Below are 19,165 nucleotides of genomic sequence, written 5' to 3'. Positions count from 1 at the left end.
GGATCATGATGACCATTAAGTTTAGCAGATGCCCTTCAAACTGGGTTATGTTGTGTTAAATATGATGACTCACACTGAAGGCACTCAGGCTGACAAAACAACCAGCGCACAGATCTAGAACAGAGAGCAGGCTCAGAGAGAGTCTTTCCCTCAAATTTCCCAGCAGTGCTCGGACTCTCTAATTGCATGAGGGTACTCTATATTTACGTCCCTCCCTATTTTCCCCCAGTTTGCCTTCTTCCTGGTGCAGTGAGCTATATTTAGCCCCACAACCAGCCTCCCCCCCTCCTCAGCAAAGACGGTGCCCGCCAGCCGGCCACGGCGGCCTAAAACAAAGCGAAGCAGCCTGAAAGCGGCAACAAAAAAACAAGCCATCCAACCGAAGGATCCAGAGGAGACAGGCTGGACACGCACTGCTGCTGCTTTGCCATGGACACACAAACTCTCCTCCTCCAACATGGAGGAAGATGCTATAATTATGTGGATGACATTCACTTAATAATCACCTTTCTCCGAAGCAGACGTAAAATTATACACAGAATTATACGAAATGCTTTAACCTCAGTGAACTGATCCACACATGTGATCTGTCCTCTTCTGGCGGCACTAATCAGATTCTGGCTACCCCATCCATCGGGCCTGACCCTCCCGTCAACGTTTTGTGCATCGATCTCATTCATTTCCTTGCATTGCTTCTCCATCTGAGCGGCAAATCAATACAACAATGACTACAGTAGCGATTGTGCGAGTGTATGTGTGTGTTTCTCTTCCCCTTTCTCCCCCAGACTGTTTAAATCAAGAGGTTAGACGAGGCTATCTGCCTCCGCACTCTGTGTCTGGCCAATAACTGTTCTCTAGCTGCCTGTGTGTGTGTGTGTGTGTCTGTGTGTGTGTAATTAGGAGAGTCTGGGTCTATGTGATGTCTCAATCGAGTGCTGCCTAAAATTGAAAGCCACCCTGTTCTCCGGCCGTAAATCGAGCGTGTCAGCCTGTCATTTTCATGCCGCCCAGGCTCCCACAAGACACAGGGCCGGTCTGAGCAACACTACGTGAGTCACTGAGGCCACCGCCGGTCAGTCGGTTTGTCTTAAATCATATTTTACTTTAAAGAGAAATTGGGCAGAACCACACTAGAGGTACTACTGTATGTTAACAGTAAACGGAAAAAGAGGGATAAAAATACCAGTAATGTTGGTTGATGCCAAAAAGATGAATGAGAATCCCCTGAAATCTTATCTTTTTACAAGCATCTCACAAGCCCCGAGGGCGGAAAATTCTCCTCTTTGCGCAAGATACTCTACGACTAGCCAACCTTTAACCCACACACTGCATGAAGAAGCAAAGAATTTTCTTCTGGAGACGATTAAAGAATTAAAAATGACAAAATCTCTGCAAGTTTTTTCCACAGTGGCAGCAACTTTTCATGCCAGCAACTTTAGCTCCTGAAATCCATGCAGTACTGTTATTATTCCTTTTAAATCATTCATCCTACGAGCCGGGCAAGAGAACATGAGCTGAGATCCAGCGTCAAGACAGCTGCCGATGGGACGGAATGAAAACTGTCAGAGTGAAGCAGCGGGGCAGCTCCTGTGTCACCTCATTTAATTTCTTCCAGTGACGCCAGAAAGTCTGTCAGCGATGAACATATATAACGTTTGACCACAGTGTCTGATTTCACACTGCAAATTTTGTTACTCCACCCAAAAAAAAAAAATGTATATGAGCGTATCAAACACGGGCCTCCTATGGGCTTCAAAGGTGGATTTAAAGTTTGGAAATTGCTTCTTCATGGAGAGCAGCAGCTGCAGTGGGCTCGGTTTCACAATAGATCCAGTGGTGACCCAGTTTCACAACCCCTGCGGCACTGCTACATATAAATAATGCTGATCACATTCTAAACATCATTTTCTGTTGGAGGCATTTTAAGCAGGTTTCTGTGTTAATTTTCATTTTTCAGTGGTTGAATAAACCAAAACAATATCTCATTGTAACTCCTCCTAAAATCTGTCCAAACTGTGCGGTCAAAGGACCGACGAGGGTTAGGTATCGCCTAGTGCAGCAGTGTAATGAGAAGCCATGCAAGCAGATAATTGGGCCCAGCACCAAGCCTTGAGAAGAAGACTGGGTCTTTCATGTCACACTGGAGAGTGGATGGACTCCCGTAACCCCGCAAAGCCCAACGTGTTGGATTGACACAACGCAGCCTGCAAGTGCTGTGATTGGTTGGCTTGCAAGTAGCAACATATTTCGGACTAGGAGCTCCTGCGCCGGCATTTTTAAAAACTTTTTGTTTACTACAAACGTGAGTATGGACGATAAGGATATTCCAAAAAAACAACAAGATTAGCGCTCTCTCGACTGCCACTGTTTACTGAAACAGGAAGTGGCCGAAGCTAAACAATCGACAAGAACACAATCCAACTCATCTGATCGCTCTAGCGGCGAATTGCACCACAACAGGAAACCGACGCAATAGTGACGCAGAAGTCATTTCATGAAGTTCGTGTCGGGGCATCATTTCGACACACCGGTATAAACCAGGCTTTAGTCCAGAAGCACATAGCAGCTGGTGTTAGCTGCACCAACATCTACTGGTTATTACTTTATTGCTGGATAACCTGCCTTTTTCACAGCCTTGACTGATGTTAACATGATTTAGCAAAGCATCAACAACATGTTTTTCCAGTGTGTTACATCTTTTTGTGTCAGCACTTTTAGAATAAAATGATCAGATGTGACGGCAATAAGAGACGATGATCGACAAAAACCACACACACAAAAAACAAACAAACAAAGAAATGTTCAGCACTTCACTCCTGGCTAAAGTGAGCAGAATGTGTGCCAATTTGGAACTCTCTTATTTCACTGTAGACAGCGATCACTATCAGGAGCTACTATAATCTACTATAATCCCACTGCAGCACTTTCCCCATGTAAAGACTGAAGCTGCAGTTCAATCTTTCTAAAGCCAACTTTAATGTCTATAAGGACGCATGATAACACTTTGGGTGGAACACTCCTGTTCCAAGGCTGGTGATTCAAAGAAAGCACTGAACCATTGAATTTCCTCTGATGATATAACAGTGCTGTTTATTTAACCTATATTTACAGTTAATCAAAACCTTTCTGTTTCTGTGAATTGACAGAACATTTGACAGACGAGTGCTGGAAATAATCACAACCACTTTAAGGCATTAGATTCATTGTCATCTTAAACATCCCTCTTATGATAACAGTGAACGCAGCACATTTGCCTTTTATATCGAGCAGTAAATGTCCATATATTACAGCGTGCAGCTGGCAGAACAGGTTATGTGGTGTTGAAAGACAAGTGGTGTGTATGTGTGTGTGTGCTTACTCACACCCACTCCATCCCGTGTTTTACCCTGCCGCCGTCAATCACACTTGCAGCAGCTATTTAACCAAGAGTGTGTGGATGTATGCAACACATATATGTAGCACAATGTGCAGGGGTGTACGGTTACAAGGCCTACATGGAAAAAGGATTCTCACACACACACAAAAATGCTAGAACAAGGCGTTAAGATATCTGAAAAGAGAAAACATGGCTACAGGTGTTTTTTTGAGATGACTGGATAATGATCAACAGACAAAGAGGCAGCAGATAGTTTTCATAATGCAGCGACACACTGGGAGAGAGAGTGGGTGTGGAATGTGTGGGGACAGGAAGAGACAAGGCAGCGCTGCAGAGTCAGGGGGGGGAAAGCAAATTTGTGGGAGAAGCGCACTCACTGCCCCGTGTGCAGCTTCACATGCAAGTATTTTTAGATCATCCGCGAACAATATCTGAACAATCGGTTTGTTATCCCGTCGTCGGGTTATCAGCAGTGAGAGCAACTTATGCAAATTGAAGCGACTCGGGAAAATGAAATCAAGCTTTGATGAAGACGGATATACACACAGCTGTAACTATCCCTTCATATCCACTTGGGGAGCCCGCCATCTTGCACCCTCATCTTTCTACAGTAGCCCAGAATGCACAAAAAGAAGCAATATAGGGCCTTAAGTGTTGAAGCTATTGACAGTAAAAACTATGGACAGAGCTTCCGTGACATCACCCGTTTGTTTCTGAAGAGCCGTTTTGAGGCTCGGTGGGAGGCTCCGGGACGTGATGACCGCCGCCAAGTTGGCAGCGTCACGTCCGCCAAAACTCCAAATATGGACAAAGAGGGGGAGCACGAGCGGGGTTTAGGGGCGCGGGCGATCGTGGAAGCAGGAAACTCATGCTGTGATACGTCAACTGTCTGTCACTCAAGCGGCAACGCCCATAATTATGCATAATTTTAAGTCCGAATACCATTGAAATGAGTGAGTTGTAAAAAAATTCACCCCCTGTACAATCGACACCAGAAGAGAACCTATCATCTGAGACCAGAGTGGTTTTTTGTACCAGGCTGTAAACATGTTCTTTTCTGCTGTGAAGTCGGCCATTTTAACATGGGAGTCTATGGGAAATGACTCGCTTTTGGAGCCAGCCCCCAGTGGTTGCGGCGTGAATTACAAGTTTTGACACTTCCGCATGGGCTTCAAGTTTGAGCCCCGAAGGTTGCCGCTTGGTTGAAGTATGAGGAATTCAGTTAGTTGCAATCTGCAAACTCACCAACAGATGTCACTATATCCTCCATGCTGCTCCTTTATGTCTTTGAACACACAATAATCTCCAATAACATAATATATTGTCCAGAAATAGAAACTGTGTCAGTTCAAATAGTCTGTTATTATGGGAACAACCTACTGAGTCAGAGTGTGCACTATAGCTGCATATTAACCTTTGACCAAACTACTGCAGATAAGAGGCCAATACAAGAGGTCTGTTAAAGTAAGAGTGTGTGAGGTTTAGTGACAACTTGTAGTGAGGCTGCAGATTGCAAATGAATATCAACATCTTTGTCCATCCTGAGCTATGGAGGAAACAAGGCAGCACAACACTGGGGAAGAGGAACTGCTCCCTTTCTTTAGGCCCCAAAGGTCATAACATAAAAAGACAAACTGGACATTTTTGGAGTAAAACAGGCACATCTGCAAAGCCAGCATTGGTTGTAAATATAGCATTTAGTGTGGACATCCCTGTGTGACAGAAGTCTGACATGGAACATCCTGTCTCTGGATGGGGCACACCACACAAGAGTAAAAGCTGGCAGGGCAAAAAAAATAAAAAAATCTGGGGGGACGAGCTGTCGTTCATTTCCTCTCTTCTCTTTCTCTCTCACTAACGCACACACACACACACACACACTTGGATTCGGTGGAGTGATAGCATTAGCAGGTGGAGTACTCGTTTCTGAGTAGGGCTTTTCCCAGAATGCCGGTGGCTCTGGTTCTGTTGACGCGGTCTGCGACAAACAAAAAAAAAAAAAAAAACAGAAGAAGCAAGAAGCTGTTGCACCATCTTTAACAAAGGCAGCTGAGCAGCGGGGCTGCTGTTGAGACACTCTTTTCTTTTGTTGCTTCACTTTGTCAATTCACAGGGTTAATTCTTGTGTTCTGAATTGGAACTTTAACAGTTAAGGTTTTAGCGTAATGCTAACATATTCTGACAATATGGCATCTGTGGGGGCAGCTTGCATGGAGATTTCTCATCTTCTCATCTGATTGATTGGGATGTGATGATCCTCATCCTGTTGTTCCAAACTGACTCCATGTTGTTTGACTGTCTGAGTGTTTCGCAGTCTGAGGGGTCAGAGAATGGCTCCGAGTGGGCTGACTGGATTGCATTTGCTGTCCCGTGTGTTTAGAAAGTGATGCCAATCAGAGTTTCACAGTGCATCTCAGTGCGTGTGTGTGTGTGTGTGTGTGTTCATGTGACACTCCGTGCCCTGTGTGCCAGTCTGATGATAAATTGTGTAATTATTAATAGAGACGCCCCTGCCGATCCTACAGCAACAGCTCCCGCTGGTTTTAGGTTACTACTTGTTGCTTTATTAAGACCAGTGCACTATGTTTAGGCGGTGGAACAACCTGGAGTGTGACTGTATATGATTATGTAGTGCAAACACTGAAAAGGAGTGCGATTGACTGTGCAGGCATGCACATGAGTGTAGGTGTGGTATGTGTGTGTGACTTGTGGGTAGACAGCAGACTTGGACAACGTGCCTCACAGCAAATATTTATCTACAAACCTTCTTGAGGTTCTGCTAGCGACGCTTCTCATCTCCACAGGAGGAAAAAAAAATGTAGTAAAAGAATCCTCTCCTTCTACTCTTCCATCTCCATTTTGGGTCCAGCCACCTTGTCCCACTTTATCCCTGAACATTTAATACATTCAGCTTGACGTTTGCCTTCCCTGAGCCAATACAGAATTGCAGATGAAACCAGAGTTAAAATGAGAAGCTGGTCAAGAAACATGAGTTCTAATGAATGCAGATCCATGTCAGCTGAATGTGTATATAAGCTTGCTCACACATCAGCCCCCATAACAATGCATATAGTGACACTATGTCAGCATGTCTGCCAACATTCTCCCCTATGGAATATTGACTAATTCACTGAGAGAGTCATTGTATTCCATGTATGAGCACACACAGAAACACAACGACTGGACTCATTCACTGTTGAGCCATAATTAAAACCCCTACACAGCCCTCATAGTCATCTAACTTCACATCCAATCCAATGTGCTGGTTCATAGATCCAAGAAAAGGGTAGCACTGAATGCATGGTGTAATGCTGTAATGTAAAAGTATCTGATTTGCAGACAAAGGCAAAAACCACAGGAATGGAGCTGTGCCTGTTAAATATGTGTACACATTATGTTTCAGTGTATGCAGGGTCAATCCACTACTCTACAGGCAAGTAACTAGAACCTAACATGAGGTTGATGTAAACGCTGCAGCCACCACCATGAGTCATTCTGCACAGAGCTGTATCTAGGAGTCAAATGTCTGTTGGAGTCAAATGTAATTCAGTTTACTAATTAGGGTACAGACTTTTAGAGGATTTCTTGCAATGCACAGGCTTCTACCATCCTCTAACACCAGGAGACGCCTAAGGCTGGAGGCGATTCGAGCTTAACTAGCAGATCATCATGCAGGCTGGTTGTTGGATGAGTTTTATACTAGACACAAACACAGGTTTAGATCATTTTTGAATGTTTGAAACCATTGTAAGAGAAAAATTGTTCAATTTCTCCTTATATGTGAATAAATTGAATTCAACATGAAGGCCTCAGATGAAGGGAAAATGCTCGTGTGTGTGTAATGTATGAGTCAAGGGGCCGCGAGCCATTTGGAAATGTGCTCGTGTGGAGCAGTGCTGGGCAGCAAGGAACAGTGGTGGCTGGATTACTACAGCCTGTAAGTGAACAGGTGCAGGCACACAAACTATACTATAGAGAGTGACTACACAGCCATGATTCACAGCTATACCTTTACACGTAAGTATGATCCCTGTGGACAGTGCTCATGTCATATAATATAAATGAGCAGCGACCTGACGCAGTAGCTGTGTGTGTGTGTTGTTTTGCACAGCAGGCGGCGATTAATATTCAGGTTCTGCTAAAGCTCTAAAAGCCTTCAGCTCCACCGTCATCTGCTCATTCAGACACAAGGTCTAATGACGCTCACACACCTGCAAACAGCCCCGTGCAACGTGGCACACGTGCGCAAAAAAAACTCACACCACACTTCCTCCATCTCCCCTGGATGACAACCGGCCATGAATACAAACAAATCTATTAAGGGCTAATGATTTTCAGTGGGAGTGCAAATAGTACTTGCGCATATAGAGACTGTGTTACTTCTCAATCATCCGTCCTCAGCTCCTCCATCCTCCTGATCGTCCACGTGTATTTTGTACTTGTTTGTTCTCGACCAGGTATGACTAATGAGTAAACAGGAGCACATTTCATTTCCTCTGCACAGCCAAATCAAGGCTTTTAATGCCCCGGTTAGGTGCTGTGACGCTAGCAGAGGAGAAGAACATTGTGTTAACGGACATGGAGGTGTGTGTGTGAGGGGAGATGGGTATTTGTAGATGCTACAGACGGTGTGAGAAAGAACATTAAGTTTGCACAAAGCTGCGCTCATGGTGAACATCACTCAGCCAGCAGCACATTGAGTCCACCTGGATGAAGTGGATTAAAAATGGATACATGCATGCATGTAGACATTCAACAAAACCGTCTTGACACACGCTGCGGTGCTAGTTTGTGCCGGACGGGTGTGGTTTCCACATCATTTAAATCTGGCGCAAGAGAACGCACATGGAAGGGAAACAAATCCAGGCAAACTCAAAGACTTAAAGCCTGCCAACACCTCTAAGTTGTCCAAGGACGGAATTCAAGTTTGGCATTGCTGACAATCAAATACACCCCAGGCTTATATGATTTATATATGCGCTTAACTAGAATTACCCTGCCTTGTTTATTCCCACTACTACCTGTCAAAGTCTGATCATCAGCTGACTGGGATTTAATTTAATCCCTGCTGCCAGCGAGCAGTGTAAACAGTTCTCCTGATGGAGCACATAAAGCCACATTTTGCTCAGCTCAAAACTCGAGCGTTGATGTCGATTTACTGCTAATAAATATTTTTTCCCCTTTCTTAATTATTCGCGAAACAATCATCAAAAGCTGGCAAACAATTACTGAAAGTGTTCCCTAAACCTGTCCAATGACAAGTCACGGCAGGCTTGTTGAATGTTTGATTTCTCTACATACTAGACGATCCACTGAAGGTACATTTTGTCTTTAAAAAGAGTAAACCAAATTAAAGTAGCTTAAATCATCAATACGTTAACGGTAGTTATGTATTGCAGAAGTACAGAAAGACACAAAGCAGCTAGCAGAGGCTCGTGCTCTCTGTAATACCACTTTCTGCCACAAGATGGTATAGTGAGTCAATGTAGCATCTTGCTTTCCCAATCAAATGCCAATTTTTTAATCCATCTACCAAGCTAACGCTAGCTGCTGCAGTCTAGAGTTTTGCTAACTTATGGATGTGACAGCTATGAGTGACAGGTGGGCGCTGACAAATACTCCATGTCGAAGTTAAAGAAAGCATGGCTAAAATTTAATTGGCTAATGATGCAACACTACAAATTAAACAACTGAAGCAAGCCATTCTGTGTACCTAGTGGCCTCTGCAACACACACAAATCTGCAATCATTTGGGCAATCAAAAAAAAAAAAAAACCTGCAGAGAAAATCGGTTTGATCTCTCAGGCCCAGTTATGTAGCTGATGCCGAGGTGACGTAGGGGTGAGGCAGCACTCTAAAGGTTAATGACCATTCTCAAGCCAATAATGGCAGCAATAAGCAAACATCTGTGCTCCTTCATTCGATCTGATGAGTTACATAAGGCCGCTCCAGGGACTGTTTGTTCTTTCTCTCAGGCGCGTCTTACAGAAAATGTAAATGCCCTAGAGACAGGGAAGTGTTCAGGTCGGGGGGGCCCGGATGTTGAGCAAACCTCAACATGTGGAAGGAACTGAGAGTAAAAAATCCACATGTCCAGGATGGGACGTTGAGGTGGTCGTTAGTCTGATATGAAAACTGACAGTTTGGCTTCCTGATCACAACGAACAGAGCTGCAAAGTGCGTTGACCCTTGTCTTGTGTGTCATGATTAGGCAACGTATGTGTGTTTAGCCTATAGATTCCCTCCAGGCAGTCAAAGTTGAGCAATCCATACAGAAGAGCTTCTGTGATCTGCAGTTCTTAAGATCACAGTTTCCAAACTCTCCTCTGCAGAAAAGCTTTCCAGGCTCTGTGTGGCAGGAGCACGGCGCTCAAACTGCCAATAAAAATCCACATTTTCACTTATTTACTTAGGCTTTATTTAATAGGGAATAAAGAAGGAACAGCATGTTGACTTCAGGTTACTGCTGTCATAAAATAACCAGCTCCACTCCTCTGGTCCGGAGACATAACTGCAAACAAACCATTACTGGTCAGCTGCTTGAAGACCTCGCCAGCATTTCTTTTAGTTATAGCACCTTAAATTAGACATTTCTTATTTTAAAATGTAAGATTTACACTCAACCAGAAATGCTTATAGTGTTTCAATAGCTCTTCCAGTTAGCTATATCACTGTAAATGAGGACAGATAATGAATAGTTAATTAAAAATGTTAGGTTTGTATTTAATCTAGTAAAAAAACCCATTTGCATGTCAGAGATTATGAATTTTCAAAAGAGGGAGTGGGGGAATGTTGTAACTCTAGTATAATCTCTGTTTGCAATCTTCCATGTACATTTTGTTCTTCAAACACAGACAGCTGTCAAGCTTAAAGTAGCTGCCGTTGGTGCGGCAACTAAATGACTCAATAAATACAGAAACAGCTTTCATCTGATGAGAATATAGGAGCACGTACTAGCAGCAGAAATACATAAAGAAAGAACGACATCAAAATAACCAGTTGAATTTCGTTTTGGCAGCAGGTGCACAGGATTGAACACACAAGGAATCAATACAGTGCGTAGGACAATAATGTACAACTTTGTTTAAAAGCTGCTACTCAGAATCAGTCACCTGCTTCAACATGGCTTAATTGGATACAATTCAAAGAGTGTAATCACAGTGAGGCAAAGCTCAGGTGAGGAAAAAAAAAAACAGATTTTGCAGCGACTGAGAATAACTTGACCCTCCCTGCATGAGTCTTAACTTGATTCTGACCCTGCTGATCACTTCAGCTGACCCCCGGATAAACTCTGACCTCCTCCCCCCCTCCCTCCACCCTTATCAGTGCAGCTTAGGTCACGGCATACACAAATATGTACTGAACACACACACAAATAACCAGTATTATACCCAGACAGGAGTCCACACACAAACACGGTCTCCATGTGAGAAGTGGCTCGTTAGTAGACGCTAATCAGCTTAGTGCTCTCCAACACCCACCGGCACTAAGCTCTTTACAGACAAACCCAGTTAGAGAAGTAGCAGCTGAGCGATGGCCACGGCGCCGAATCTAACGAGACACATACACTGTGGGAGACACACAGATCATGGTGGAGACATGGGTCGAAACACTGCTGCGGTGCTGACATCAACACAATCACCTGCGATGTGTGTGTGTGGTAGAAATTTATATGGCAGACAGAGAGACCAGGAAACACAACTCTGAGTGAGAAGAACGCAGAAACTGGCACACAAAAAACTTAAATGCCTTCCTGGGAGAGTGTGTGAGGAGGGAGGGAGGGAGGGAGACAAATAAGAATGAGTGAAAGGAGGGAAACACTCCCTCCTCCTCCTCCTCCTCCTCCTCCTCCTCCTCCTATGCACTCAGTAACCCCAGTAGGTTGGTGGGTGGTTGCGCCGTTCTTTTAGGCAGCGCCCGACCCGCTCCGAGCCCAGCATACATCCCATACCACAGCGCACAATCAGCGCTCTGTAGCCAGGATCACACTCGTACAGGGAGCTGGCATGCTGCCAAGCACACACACACACAGGCATGTATACACACAGACACACACACAGAAAAGTAAAGTCTGTCGGCTGAACCTGAAGAAACTCAAAAGACTAATCAATCACTGAGTACATGCAACACTTTCCCACAGCGCTATGTGACTGAAATGACTTGAAATCAAGAGAATTCACCATATAACTGTGTGGCTCCATGAACGCTCCTGAATGTGGGTCTGCAGCACTGTCTACTGCTGAGATTAGATTAGAAAATAAATACAAATAAATTATTCAAATTCAAATTGAATCATCATTATGAACAGCCCCCCCCCCTGAAAATCACAAGCAGGCATCATCCTAATTCTTCTTCTTCTTCTGCTAGAACTGGACAAACAGTTTCAAAGGTGTGGTTCAAGTGCTAAAGGTCAGCTGAGTTGATTGGTCGACATGAGCAAAGGAAACTTCTGTTCGGATCTCAAGTGAAGTTTAATAAACACACAATTATTGTGTTTCGCCGTAGGTGTAAAAGGAGGCTCTACTTAAAACTCTATGAAAACAGTTTAAGGTTTAATAAGGCGGCAGCTCCCAGGCCTGAGAAATGAAGCTTGCCCACCTCAGCTCTATTTGCACTCCTCCTCTTTGCTTGTAGTTTATAAAGCTGCCAGACTGTCGGAGCCTCCCACAGGGACTCAAAAACGTGATATGATGAAAGGTTCATCCATTTGCTATTAATGTGCTCCATCTAAAATCCACATATACAAACAAATTGACTAGAAAAAGCTCTGTACACGCGGACCTGCTTTAAAACTTCACATCGCATCATGTGCTGTGTATGATATCTGACGGACGGCCTTGGTCCGCAAGGACTCAAACACCTTGTTCACAAACAGCGCTCACACACACACACTCACACACACCCCGACTAGGTGGAACATGACTGTGAGAAAGAAAAATAAAAGTCTGGTGTGGAATAAAAGGAGAGAGAGCAAACAAAAAGTCCAGTGGGAGAAAAGAGAAAAGACAGGAAGAGGAGGAGAAGAAAGAGGTCTGGAGAGCAGAGGAGGGGGGAATGGCGTGGCAGAGGGGCTTTGTTCGAAACAGTATGAGCAAAACAGTATTGACAAAAGGGAAGAGGTGTGTGTGTGTGTGTGTGTGTAGAAAGAGAGAGAGAGTGTGTGTGTGTGTGTGTGAGAGAGAGAGAGAGAGAGAGAGAGACCACAGCCAGGTCAGTGAAGGTTATTTTGGCCATAGTTGAGAAGCTTTTGATTGATCCCTGCTTCCTGAAGGGTGATTGGCTCAGATGATCTGTTTAGAGCTTTTCCTATTAAGAGCAAGGCAGTCCTGAGACGTGTGTGTGTGTGTGTGTGTGTGTGTGTGTGTGTGTGTGTGTGTAATTTATGTGTTTTTTCATGCATATGTGCAAACCAAACAAACTTATTTTTTGTGTAACTATAGAGCTGTGAAGTAAAGCATTCACAGGTGTGCCAATCAAACGCTCCTCTGTCAAACCCAATGACAGGTTCAATGGTGAAAGTCCTCAGAGCGCACACACACACACATTCATTCACACATACACACACTTCGTCTGTCCGGCGGCGCCTCTTTGACTGACCGAGCTGCCAATACAATTCACTCCCCTGCCTCTCTGCTCTTCTGTGTGCCAAATGCATGTGAATGAGGCACTAGTCAGTCAAAACATGACTAGCGTACAGAGCCATTAGTCGAGGTTTTACTATCTAATTACCATTCGCCTGGCTGGGTAGCTCACCACTAACGCACACACATACAAAAAAAGAACCACAATTGAGGTCCTATCTATCAAGAAGCCCTTGACCACCAGCCGGGCCAGTTCGTGTAAGAAATTCACAGCATCTTCTGGTGTGATTGATCTGAGAAGATCTCCAGCATCACACAGACTTTTCTCACAGAGTATTTCTGTTCAGTTTGTTCCCATAAAATCCTCCCAAACACCTCAAATCTTTGTTTCAAGCAGCGAGTTTCCATTATTCAAATGTGGTGCTGGATAGCCGTCTGCTTGGTAACGTTGATGCAGATATGTTGTGCTGGTGTTGCACTTTGACAAAAGCCTTTTTGTTGTTGTTGTGTGGTGTCCTTGTGGGAGATGGATGCACCTGTATGCGCTACTGTTTTATTTTAAGCTACCTACAATGTGTCAGTATCTATATATCAGGAACAATATTGCTGCAGAAAAGTTCAGTAGTGGAGGGTCTATTTACACCCAGATGAGAACAGTCACATTGCAGGTGCTCTCAAAAGCCAGGTGAGGTTGTACAATGAGCAACAAAGGCCAAACATTCTTGGGAGTCTGAAGCATGGGCCAGACACAGTTTTCACCCAGGTGATTGCATCCCATTAAGAAGCTTTTCTGTCAGGTGAAAATAGCATTGTTGGCAAGACAGACCTCGTCTCTGGCAGTCTGAAATAGTCACATTACATATCCCTCTAAGCAACAAATAGGATTATTATTCTATATGGCGTAACAACTATTTGTGTAAATAGCTTTTCACTATAAGCTCACATGCAAATAGCCACATTAGCTACACATGTTCTGCTTTTCTTTACCACAGTACAGCATTTCTGGCTACAGGTACCCGTCATACAACACACTATGGTAAGATTGACCTCAACCTATTCTCTCACTCAGTCCGAAAGCCCCTCATCATCAAACACCACCTGTGCTGAATTAACCTATTATTTGATCTGTGACCTCACAGGAAGTTTGTACATGTGTGTGTGAATACAGCAAGTGATAAGGAATCGATGGATCAGGTGGTGCTGTTTGCATGTGAGCAGTAAGTGATACTTGTAAAGTGCAACAAAGGATGGATGTGTTACATTCAGGCCCGGAAACGAGATATGATTGTATTACTGGAATTACACACAGACACACACACAGGCACAGACGCACACACCTTGTCTTATCAACTGATCTAACTTCTGCTTCATGTGATGAGCTCAAGAATGAAGACACTCAGGTCTGCTGCTCTCACTGTGACCTCGTGAATAGTCTGTAAAGTCACGGTCATTCATGACCCACGTGTCATTTTTTGGACTCTATCAGCAAGATCACACAGAGCTGGATCCAGCTGTGTGTGTGTGTGTGTGTGTGCTTTTAAAAATATGGTATGTGGTGGGTGCTGAGTAGCAAAGCCTGGTCAAGGTCTTGGGAGGAGAAGCTACTCAAAAACAAAACCAGGCAGATCATAATGTTGTAGGCACAGAGGGAGAGAAAGCAGTGAACAAATACGACACACACCTCCCACTTTTGAAACAGTTCTAATTGTATAATGTCTGTTTTTCCACCTTGAGCCACATAAATTAACTCAATCCATAACTGTGAGTCATCATCTCTCAACAGCTCATTTACACTCCTCCTTTTCTCTACCCTCACTCTGTCTGTGGCCTAGAAAAAAAAACATGAAAAGCATCCTCATTCGTTCTCCACACTTTCAGTGTTTGAGAGTCAACAGTGCTTTTTGAAAAGGCGTTTTGATGTCAGCAGAAATTAGGCAAATATCATGAAAGCAAATATGCACGAGGGACAGTAAATATTACACGGGCACGCACGTCATCATCAGAAGAAATTTCCATCCAAAGAGAAAAGACATATTTACAGTGCAGTCATCAGTGGTACAATTCAGTTTAGTTAGCAGAAGGGTGTGTATGATGGTTCAACAAGTGTGCAGACAGACACACACACACACACACACACACACACACACACACACACACACACACACACACAGAGTAGAGATTTAGTCTCTATTCATCCTGCAGAACCAAATCCTCCCATTTCCTATCCAGCCTCACACTGCACTCAATGGAAGAATGGAATGGATAGTCTGTGGCAGAGTGGACCTCAGGCAATGACACACACACACACACAAAACTCATAACAATTCATCCTATAAAGCAGTGACACCATTAATGGTCAGGTACATATAAACGTTTAAGGAAAATTAAAAACCTGAATTTTCTCTTGCACCTGTTTTCCAGGTGGCTCTCTGTAAATTTATCACATTATTATTATTGCAGTGAATTTCCATGATGGCTCCAGATGTGGGAGATTTGTCCGCCAGCAGACTTCCCAGCTGAGATTTGTACACTCGCTGGCCTGTACCGCAGCGCACTGAATTCTGCATAGCGAATGTGAGTGACAGTCACAAAGCTGTGTGTGTGTGTGTTCACCTCAGATTGCCCTCGGATTCACCTCATTAGACAGGGGCAAGGGGCTGTAATGAGACGATGCTGCATCACATGACCAGCGCTCATCGTGAGTGGGAATAAGAAGACCTAGGCCTTCGAGTCCTCATGGCGGGACGGACATAGAACCATCAACACTCCCTCCAAAACCCAAACGGAGGAGGAGAGATGTTGCCGAGTGTGGTGCGAGTTCGGTGACCTCCTGAACAGACCACCCAAACACAGAAAACCGGACTTCAGAGAAGGACACATCCTTGCTTTTTAACAAAAACAAACCGCCATCTTTGTGAGAAGAAAAGGAATCATTTTAAATAAACACAGAAACGTGGAGTAAAATAAGTCTCCGCTGTCCTCATATGACTGTGTGTCCTTTTTCTGCATCGTCCCATAGGGGCCAAACAGTTGTGTAATGCTGCAATTAAGCAAATGAAGGAAAGTTGAGCTTGCAGCGTGTAGAAATTCAATCTAATTTCCAGCTTTACATGGATTATATAATCATAAAAAGCAGGGGTGTACCTCCCACTTAGTCCTGTTTTTCATATCCATACAGTCCATTATACAATAGAGGGAAATCTTGGAGGCTAATTAGCAGCTAAAATCTGATATTATGAAATTGCTGTAACTAAAAGCGCTGCTTGATCTCAGAGGGGTCACACTAAATAAATAAACGCTAATCTAATGTACAACTGGCTGCTGAAAATAACCGTCCAAATTCCTGAAATGGTCCGAGAAATGCAGAGGTCGCAAAGCTACCTTGGATTTAGCCTTCTGAACACATCTGTGTGCGTTTACACCATGCATAAACACAAGCATAGCTATGTGTGTGTCAGTATGCAGCAGCTCAGTCTGACTCCAGCACAAATGAGGTAAAAAAACAAAAAAAAAAAGAAAAGCAGATAAACAAGTGTGAGCACACACACACACACACACACACACACACACACACACACACACACACACACGTGTCCTGAGCCTCACCCTCTTTGGGGGTCATGTCCCATCCACGTGGTTGTGTTTTATGTAACACTACTAGAGCCGTCAGTCTAACCTAGTGTTGGCTTGGATTACACACCCAGCCAGACGAGCCAGTCAGACACAGGAACACTGCTGTGAACGTACAGTATGTTTTGTTTGTTGTACGGTCAGACTCATTAAAATATTTGTTGTCTGTTAATGATTAAATGAGACAATTATTAACATATTTTTATATCGGTGATCCTCTTTTATTGACTACAATGACACAATAGTCACAGGAGTGATTGAAAAGTTTGTGGCCTAAGTCAATTTTGGTTCCCTACGATGTTTATTAGGTATCATCACAGTCAAAATAGTGACCAGTGTATAACATGTGCTCACTTATCTAACTGGTTAGTTATGTATGAGCTTTGCCCAATTGGGCAACATTAAGCATGTAAACTGCATCACCTCTCTGACATGGTCATCAAATTCAGAATCATAACCAGTACAATATGTGCTGCTGGTTGCAGCTCAAGAGACTGTGTTTATGCTAAATACTATGCTAAAGATACACTTGCGTTTTTGCCCATAAGAAACTTCACCCTTAAAGGGGAAGTGGTGCGTTCCTGGAAGGAATTTTAAGAGCTGTGATTTATTTTGAGACTGGCATAAAGGTCCCCCAACAGATGGTAAAGAAATACAATAATTAGCTGGTGAGGGAAAACTGGTAGTAAAAATTCTCTCACATGCTTTTCTAGGAGGGGACTGTGGGAGTGGGCAGATTTCATTAAAATTAACATTTTGTCCCCACAAATCCTGACCACATCATAAAGCTTTGTTGCACTCGGTCAAACGGATCCACTGCGAAACATTACAGTCGCTTCTCATAAAGAAGCAGCACAGGCGCTCACATTGTCTGCATAAATGTTTGCTACAAAGCCAAAAATGCTAATTAGTTGCAATTGATTTTATTCGATTTTTTCTTCTAAGAGACTGGATGTGTGTGTGTTTTCCCCTCATTATCTCAATCACGAAGTTATTTTTAAACACACTACATATTACATAACCGCCCTCCAATGGGATTGTTTCTGGCACATGTCCCACTACTGATGTTCAATCTTTGGCCCGCGGTACCACAAAGACCTCACCCCTGGGACATACACAGCCTTTTCCTATACAAGCTGCATGTTAGTGCATGTTAGTGGAGGACAAAAAAAAAACCCTGTAATTACAGTGGATCAGAACTCTTAAAAAACACACACACACACGCTGGATCTACGCAGACAAGATAATTAATCGTTTTCTAAACTGTGTTTTTGTGTCGCAGAGGATAGGTCTTTTTTTTATTTTTCTATTTTTGAAAGTGTTTAAAACACAATGTGGAAAGAGGGAGGAGAGCAGGAGGCATGAAGGCAGCAAGGTTTTCATGAAAAAACGCTGAACAATAGTATGTGTAGTGAACAAGAAGGGAGGGGAAGAATTCCAAACATCCATCAGCGGAGATGTCAGACTAGGACAAAAAGAAAAACAAAGATGCAAACACAGTGATAAAAAAAAAAGAATAGAGAAAGAGAGAGAGAGAGTGATAGAAATGAAATTATAGAGAGTGTAAGAGAAAAAAAAATTAAGGAGAGTTCACTAGTCTTGGGGCTTGGCCCTGCTGAGGCCCGCCAGCCCACCGCGGGCAAAAACACCCGAACAAAAGGATCATTTATTGGAGGAGGAAAGAGGGAGGGGGGCCGAATGGAGGGATGAAAGGAGGGGGAACACTGTACAGAGGCATTTGAGAGCTGTGTGAGTGAAACACTGGCCCCATCTCAACATTCACAGCCAATGTGTAACAGTCTCCCCCACGCTGCCCTGCTGACGTTCTCAGCAGCCAGAGCCCATATGGTCCCACTGTGGTAGCCTGCTAGCATTTCTATTTAAAATACACCCCTGCCTTCCACCAACATGGCCTCCTTGAACCCCCCCCCCCCCCACCACCACCACCACCAATAAAACCAACACAGTGATGTATGGATGCAGACTGATGGTTCATTTCCATCTATGAAAACCAACTGTTGAGCTAAGCCATGCTCCGCTCACCACAACATCCCAGGATGAACTTCTTGCTAATGCCCTAAAATTCTTCATCAAATCCAAATGCTCGATGAAACCACACAAACCCAGAGAGGTTTAAGTCTAACACAACCTACGGCGCAAATCATGTGGAAGCAAGCGAGGGTCACATAAACAACGAGGCTTGGCAGGATGCATTCATCACAAGAGCCCCACTGTGGAAGGTTAAGCAAGACTACTGAGGGTTTTACTGATGCATATAAATCCACATCTCCATTTAAACGCTGCTCTATCTGCTCAAACTGCAGGCGTCGATTTCTTAACGGGCCAATTTAGTGCAGACAGCGGTTCAAAGAGAATGTTATTCTATGAGGAAACGTCTCACAGTGAGTGAGTTGGGAGGCATTGTTTAGTTGCGGTGGTCCCCCACAGCCAGAAAATTGCTGCGCACAGTAGGAAAAAATGTAAATAGACTGAAAATTCATCATCCAGCCTTACTGACCTCCACTCTTAACCAAAGAAAACATAGACAGCGCAGCAGATATGGATAAATAAAACACTA

At 43.8% G+C, this 19,165-nt stretch overlaps 1 protein-coding gene across 1 annotated transcript in view; it reads right to left on the bottom strand.

The window, feature by feature from the left end:
* LOC114450767 (insulin receptor substrate 1-B) overlaps positions 1-19,165 on the bottom strand; it is a 39,329-nt gene that overhangs the window by 5,059 nt on the left and 15,105 nt on the right. The gene's annotated exons all lie outside the window — the stretch shown is intronic.

Source organism: Parambassis ranga, chromosome 18, assembly GCF_900634625.1.
Source record: "Parambassis ranga chromosome 18, fParRan2.1, whole genome shotgun sequence".
Classification (NCBI taxonomy): Eukaryota; Metazoa; Chordata; class Actinopteri; family Ambassidae; genus Parambassis; species Parambassis ranga.
This window is presented reverse-complemented; position numbering and strand designations above follow the sequence as displayed.